Source organism: Terrapene carolina, unplaced genomic scaffold (genome assembly GCF_002925995.2).
Source record: "Terrapene carolina triunguis isolate 2854851 unplaced genomic scaffold, T_m_triunguis-2.0 Scaffold714, whole genome shotgun sequence".
NCBI lineage: Eukaryota > Metazoa > Chordata > Testudines > Emydidae > Terrapene > Terrapene triunguis.
In genome coordinates, this window is record NW_020665065.1 from 15,774,702 (window position 1) to 15,782,307 (window position 7,606).

The window sequence follows — 7,606 nt, forward strand, 5'->3', positions numbered from 1 at the left end:
AGAGGAGGAGAAAGGCGCCATGGCAGCGACCTGGCAGCATGCGCACGCAGACCTTTCCCTCCACTCCATTTGCTGCACAGCGGTTGAAGGACAAAGCTCAGCGTGGTCTTTAGGGCCTGATGCTGACGGGGCCGGGTGCTGGTTCAGGCCCTGCTGGAAGACATCGGAGCTGCCTGAAATCACTGCACGGCATCTTGGTCTTCCCCTGTATTCTCCTGTTTGCAGCCTACAGCGGGAGAGCCTGGGCCCCGCGGGTAGGGAGGCGGCTGAAACCACTCGCTCCAGAGCTCAGCACGGTATTGAACTCTCTGGCCATGGCCGCAACAGACATCATGCAAGCCTAGACTCCTTTACTGGATAGATCTCTTTGTCCTACAGTTTACTCCAGAAACCTACATCTGACCCCTTTAATTCTAGACCTTAATCTAGACTGAAATTCTGGTTCCTTTATTCTGGATTTTATTCTAGAGCCAACCCCCCTAAATCTGAACACCCTTATCTTAGATTTTATTCTAGACTCTTACATCTGGATTCCTTTATTCTAGACATTTCTGGTCTAGGTACCTTTATTCTAGATTTTGGTGCTAGAGTCTGAAGTCTAGGCTTTTTTACTAGACTCCTTGGACAAGTCCACAACAGACATCATGCAAAATTTTAAACGGCACTGCCTCATGCTGGAAGCTGTAACGTACTAGTGGTCACTGTGCCCCCTAGTGGATGGATCGGCAAGGTTGCTCAAGTGAGTCTTTTCAGCCCTAATACCGCTACTGCTCAAAGAGATTCTCCTTTAGCAGTCGAAGTCCTGAGCTATATCCGTGCTTGTAACTCTAAAGTCCTCGGTGGCCACAGCAGGTAGTACAATGCCATGCACGAAGCCCTACGTGGCTGTGGTATCCATCTCACAGTACCAGGTACTTAACCCAGGGGGTAGAGGCACAGCACAGTGCCAAGGGGAGATGCAGATCTCGTAAGTTACAAAGACACTTTGTCCAGATACTTGCTGCTCTCCAACATGGATGCATGCAAGAATATCAGGAACTTGCTTCAAAGCACATGCCCCACACTAAAGCCACTAGATCCGCCCCTCCCTTCTCCGACCCTTACCACCAATAGATCAATCCACAGGTCACCGAAACATGAACAAGTCTTATGAAAGACCCTAGTCCTTTAGAGTCAGGGCCAGATTAGCCTTCTGTGGGCCCCGACGCCCGGACCGTGGCCCCACTCCGCTCTACCCTGAGGCCCCCTCCCCGCTCGGCCTCTTTCCCCCCCAAAGCCCCGCCCATTGTTCACACGGGGGAAGGGGGCGGAGAGGAGCGAGTGGTGGGCGGAGCCTTGGGAGGAAGAGGCTGAGTGGGGGCGGGACTTCGGGGTAGAATGAAGGCGGGGCCTTGGTCCAGGTGCCGGGGCCCCTTCTGAGCATGAGCCTGGTGCTGATTAGAGTTCAGCAAGGCAGGTATCCATCCCCAACAAGCCCTGCTAGATTAAAGAGCCTGCAAGGATTTAAGGGGGATGAATTTAGCTGGAAAACCGCACGTGCGCAGGAAGAGGAGGAAGAAATAAAGCATGCTAAGTGCACTGCTGCCAGCACAGCACATGGGGGGGCCTCTCCAGCACCACGGTGGGGACCGTCTGCAGAAGTGACTGCCGCCACCTTTACACAGCAACCAAGAGGTGACCCGACGCGCAACCTTAAACCTGGAGCAGCTCACCCAGGGAACGCGAGCAAAATGCAACGACGAACACGAGGCGAGGTGCCCGCATCCAGCGGGAACAAGGCAAACAGATGGCCAGTTCAAAAAGAAACCAGAGCAAAAGGAAGAGAGTAAAAACGAGTGAGCGAGCGAGACAGGAGAGAGAAACAGATGCAAGATTCACAAAGGAGCTGGCCCAGAAATGCTAAGTGGGGGGGGGGGGGGGGCGGAGGGGAAGGCCAGACAAATAAAAACACAAATCCCGATGGACCCTTCCAAAAACCTGCGCAGTGTTTTGATGTGGTTGACACGGATTCCCCATAGTAAGTGCTAAGCAGGATGCCCTCACCCCTTCTCAGACAGTTACCTCCTATTGTCACCTACTTACCGTCCTCTCTAAGCTTGGACTTCAGTTCACACAGGTCCCACTCCCCTCCTGCTTTCTTCTTAGGGAAACAACACACCAGGAGGCACATGCATACCTGTGGCCTGCAGAAGCCACATAGCCTGAGATGCCCTAAAACCTTGCAGGCTTTCGCTAATTAAGCTCTTTAACGGCGCATTTGTCATCTGCGCTGATGCCGGCAAGAGCCAGTGGATCTAAAAGCACTCCCTCCAACCTCCTGTCTGGCCTCCTAAGAGCAAGTATGCCACCTGGCCACTGAGTTTAACAGACACCTGTGCAGCACGTAGACTAAAACTGGAACGATATTGAGAAGATTAGCATGGCCCCTGCACAAGGATGACACACAAATTCGTGAAGCTTAATGCAGCATGCAAGGGGCTCTTTCAGGGCAGTTTGGCGCAGAGGGTACCCGGGGAAACCTAGCTGCAAAGCGGAGAGCGAGTTGCAAATGTTTTCTGGGAAGATCCAGAGGTTGAGTTTGAAATACACTAAGAAGCTTTACGATGCCCTGTGACTGGCAGTGTTACCAGCTTTACATATTCAACAAATCATAAGTCAGCCCCCCCCAAAACATGAGATTTTTAGAAATATAATGAATTTGGTTTTGGGTTTTTTAAGATGCCTTCTGGATTCTGAGCATTTAGGTGTCCACAACCACAATGGGTACAAACTTAGGCCCAGCTCAAAGCTCCAATTGAAATCAATGGGAGTTGGGTGCCTAAACGCCTTTGAGGATCTGGGCTTTTCACTTTTTTTTTTTTAAATGAAAGCTGAGATTCTCAGGCAATCACATGACTCCAAGAGCCGGAGCTTTAAGAACACTAAATATCTGCCAACCCATGCAATTTTGGGAGTCTCAACACTTGGATTGGTACTGTTAGGAGAGAGACAGAGAAAGTTTTAAGTTGCCCCTGGGATGCTACTACAGATAATCTCTTGCTGGACCCAGTTTCTTTTTCAGTTTTCCAGTTTCTCCCAGTCATTCTCCACCCAGCCCCTCATTACAAGAAATGGAGTTGGCCTACGAAGCTATCTTGCCCTTGTTATTTTAAATAACTTTCTCTTACATCACTGCACCTAACAAAGAGAACTAAATGTTCATCTTGGGCCCCCTCGGTGCAGGCCGGCACATGCATTGTTTGAGGGTATCACATCCCCCAACCGCATCAGTATGGGATTCATTCAGGCAATGGACTCAGAACTTCAGAGCACCCCTCAGGCTTTGGGTCAAATCCTGGACTCCGTTCTGGCTATTTTGTGCCACTCAGATGGTGCAAAACAGCTGGAAACTCAAAGCATCTGGCCCCATGGGAATTTTTCTGGTAGAGCCAGTACACAGCCCCAGGGACAGAGGGTGTGGCTGGGGAAAAGGGCTATGGCTGGGCTTCCACTGTGAACTGATGACCCCCAGCTGCCAGAATGACCCGTCAGGAGACCACATTGGGTTTTTTCTTCTTTAGCTGTGGTTTCCCTAAGCCAGGACTAAAAGCCACCCAGGCTGAAAGGGTTTGCATTGCAATGTGTGAGTGAACGAATATAGCACTGCCCACAAGTGACTTCATTTGGAGCCAGTTGTGCTCCTTTCCCAGCTGATACAATTCACCTTTGGAACTCACTGCCACAAGTTATCACTTAGTAAGTTTCAAGGACATGTATATGGACAATGAGCACAATCCGAGCACACTCAAAAGCAAGGATAAAAACAAACCAAGGCTATGTCTACACTATACAAAAATAATAATAAAAAGGTGCGTTCTTAACTCATGTTAGCTAACTTGGGTTAAAACAGCAGTGAAGACCTGGCAGCTTAACTCAAGTTAGGAGCTCCAGTTCAACCCCAGGCTGCCGTGTAGGCTTGAACTTGAGCTGCTAACCTAAGTTAAAAGCTGAGGGGTCTTCTCTGCTATTTTTTTTTTCCTGGTAAAGGGACCGCTCAGTGCAACTCACCAGTCTGCAGGCAGGGAACTTTCTGCTTTATTTAACTGCATCACAACAGAGTTTGGGGGCAGGGGAAACTCCCCTAGGCTAAATCAGGAAGTAAGGGGGGGTGGAATATGTCTCCATCTATATTATTCTGGCTAACCCAGTTAGTTGCTTTACTACAGTATGAACCTGAGATAGCTAATCCCAGTTAAGAACATACTTTTTCGTGTGTGCAAAGGGAACATCTACACTGGAGCTGGAGGGGTAATTTCCAGCTCGGGGTGACATACCTGTGCTAGCTCTGAGCAAGCTAGCCCACTAAAAATAGAAGTGTAGCTGCAGCAGCATAGTGGTGAAAAGGGCTAGCCACTCGAGCCCTTGGCTAGGGTTTCAAACAGGATGTACGCAGGGCGGTTAACCTCTCCCACTGCCATGGCTACGCTCCATTGTTAGCCCATTAGCTCAGCCAGAGCTAGCCCAGGTATGTCTATCCGAGCTGGAAATGACCCCTCCAGCTCTATTGTACAATACCCAAAAAAAGTTATAGACGGGACACAACACCCCTGGCATCACAGCTGATGCTACCCTCTATTGAGGCCTAGGAAACACTTTTCCTGAGGGCAGCTTATTCCATATTTCTCGATTGCAGGGCTCCCTACATGCACCTTCCTCTAAGGCATCTAGGACAGTGACGGTTGAGGACTGGACACTGGGTTGATTCTGTGTGCCAGTTGCCACGTTCCTGTAGGGGGAGCCCCGGAGATCGTACCTGGAGACTCTGTCCTGCTTGGACGTTTACAGAAACAATGGCGTAATTAACCCATGGATAAGAGAGTAAATATCCTATAAAACAGTAAACATCGTGATGCCACTGTGTAAGTCCATGGTACGCCCACACCGTGAATACTGGGTGCAGTCCTGGTCGCTCCATCTTTAAAAAGGGGATATTAGAATTGAAAAAAGTACAGAGAAGGGCAACAAAAATCATCCACGGAACAGCTTCCGTGTGAGGGATTGGTCAGCTTGGAAAAGAGACGACTAAGGGTGATAGGAGAGAGGTCTATAATATCATAAGATGTGGAGAAAGTGAACAGGGAAGTGTTATTTACCCCTTCACACAACACAAGAACGAGGGGTCACCCAATGAAATTACTCGGCAGCAGGTTTAAAACAAACAGAAGGAAATACTTCTTCACACAACGCACAGTCAACCTGTGGAACTCCTTGCCAGGGGATGTTGTATAACTGGGTTCAAAAAAGAATTTGGTAAGTCCACGGAGGACAGGTCCATCAATCGCTATTAGCCACGATGGTCAGGGACACAACCCCATGCTCTGGGTGTCCCTACGCCTCTGACTGCCAGAAGCCAGGACTGAACGAGAGGGGATGGATCACCTGATAATTGCCCTGTGCTGTTCATTCCCTCTGAAGCACGTGGCACTGGCCACTGTCGAAAAATGGGACACTGGGCTAGATGGGCCGTTGGTGTGACACAGTATGGCCACTCCTCCCTCTGTTCTTATACTGTATATATGGTTAACCTGTTTGGCACACAAAGAAGAAAGATCTCCTGATAGCTACAGAGTAAGAGCAGGAGGTTTTGCAGGCTCCAGCTCTGGGATTTCCCCCCAGCCCTTACAGCTCCTATCGCAAATAATGCCACCAGTCAAGATGGCCACCGCCAGCAGGAGGCTGAGAAATAACAATTTTAATTAAAAACTTGATCTTCAAGCACAAGTCCTGGTTTCTGCACAGCGGGGATGGGGGAGATGCACTGTGTGAACTCGCACAACGCTGCACTGAACCAATGGGGGCAGTTTGCTTTGAAATGCAGCTTCCCTCCAGCTCCGCCCTCTGTTGCACGCTGTGCCAGCTGACCTGTGTCCAGGAGCACACTTACCCCGATGCAAGTGCCATGAACACACGTGTGCCAGTGGGCGTGTTCTTCAGTGCATCAGCATGCATAGAGGCACCCCAGGGGGGGGTGGGTGGGTGTGTGTGTGTTCCCCATTGTATGCACACCTCTGCATCTGTGTGTGTGTGGGGTACACACCCATGCTTCTGAGCACACACATGGATTAGCAGGGGCATGCATCTGTGTCTCAGCAGGAACGTGCGCCTGTGTTCACACTCATGTCAGCAAAGGCACACTCGGATCAACATGCCCGCTGACGAATCTGTTGGGATACTGAGCTGAAGGCCTGGGAGGCTGGATTTTGGCAGACGAAGCCGAAGGAATAAAAAGGGTTCAAAGTCTCAGGACAAAGTCCCATTTGTTGGTTGGGGTCACACGTTTCTCTTGGGCAGTCTGTGAACAATACCAGCTGCAGCAACGTCCCCTCTGCCAACCCCAGTTAATAGAATCAGACTTTGCCATGTGACTCTGGCAAACATCCCAGCAGGACAATGGAAAGATAAGGGGGTCAGTTTGCGGATCAGAGATTCATTCATAGCCCTGCGGGCAGCAGGCACAGGGAATCCTAATCAATGCCCGCTCCCCTCTGGCAGTAAAGTACAGCTCTTTGTGAAGCAACCGTATGCGCTGGGGGGAGGAAAAGGAGCTACTGGGCCAGCACCTCCGCATGGAAGCGGGTGTGCAGGGCAAAGGGGGATAGAGGACATCGCAGGGGGACTTTTGAAGGGGAAAGGGAAACAGCTGAGGGACGCCGCGGATACGGGACTGAAGCCGAGAGAGTTAGACGTGCAGGCTACACAGATGCAGCCCCTCAGGTAGTTAGGCTGAGTGGCCATTTCACCCCCCCCCCCCCAAGACTCTCTTCTCAGCGCAGACAACTTAGGGCCAGAAATCGCCCCCGGAGCTCTACCGATGGGGAAGGGAATGATTCTGTTTGGGTGGTTTCCTTTCATTATCCAATACTTTTATTTTAACAAACAATTCTTCCCTCGAAGGGGGAATGGGGGGAGGGGGGGCTGACTCCATCACTAACACAGCTACCCCTCTGATACTTTCCTTCACCATAGCAACCCTCTCACAAGCAAGCAAGGGCAGAGCTGGACCGGACTGGGGGGAAGCTGGGAAGGGCCCATCCCATGGCATCGGGGGCTGAGAGTGCCTGTTCCACTCAGTGGCTCCATCCAGCAGGCTCAGGTGGTCTCCCCGGTTGCTACGGGGCCGGGATGGTTCGCTGCGGGGTGGGCGTACGTGGGAGGAGCCGTCCTACCCCCTCCCACTACATCCTCACACACTTGCCATGTGCCTCAGGCCCACTGCTCCCTATGCCCCAAGCTCACCTGGCCGGGGGGACAGGGAGAGGAGCTCGACGCAGGGTCTGAATCATACATCACAGCCGGTAAGGTCGATCAGATCAGTGAGTCCATCTGTCCCCGGAGCCATGCGGGAGACAGGCCCCAGCAGGGAGTAGGGCGATGGGGGATGGGGCGGGGGAGAAAGAGAGCGAAATACAGCAGGTGGCTTTAGTGCAGGCAGCCAAGGCAATGGCCCATCTGCTTCCCAGCTGCGGGAGAGGGAAAAGGGCCTTTAAAGAGACATCACGTTGTACAAAGGGGTGCGGAGGCAGGAGAGCAAATCCCTAAACAGCCCCCCCCCCCCCCCCCCCCCCCC

The 7,606-nt window shown here is 51.5% G+C and overlaps 1 protein-coding gene and 1 pseudogene across 1 annotated transcript in view; one reads left to right on the forward strand and one right to left on the reverse strand.

Moving 5' to 3' along the window:
• Positions 1 to 7,606, reverse strand: part of IGSF21 (immunoglobin superfamily member 21) — a 262,901-nt gene that overhangs the window by 175,338 nt on the left and 79,957 nt on the right. The window lies entirely within an intron of this gene.
• On the forward strand, positions 2,375 to 2,471 carry LOC112112154 (annotated as a pseudogene).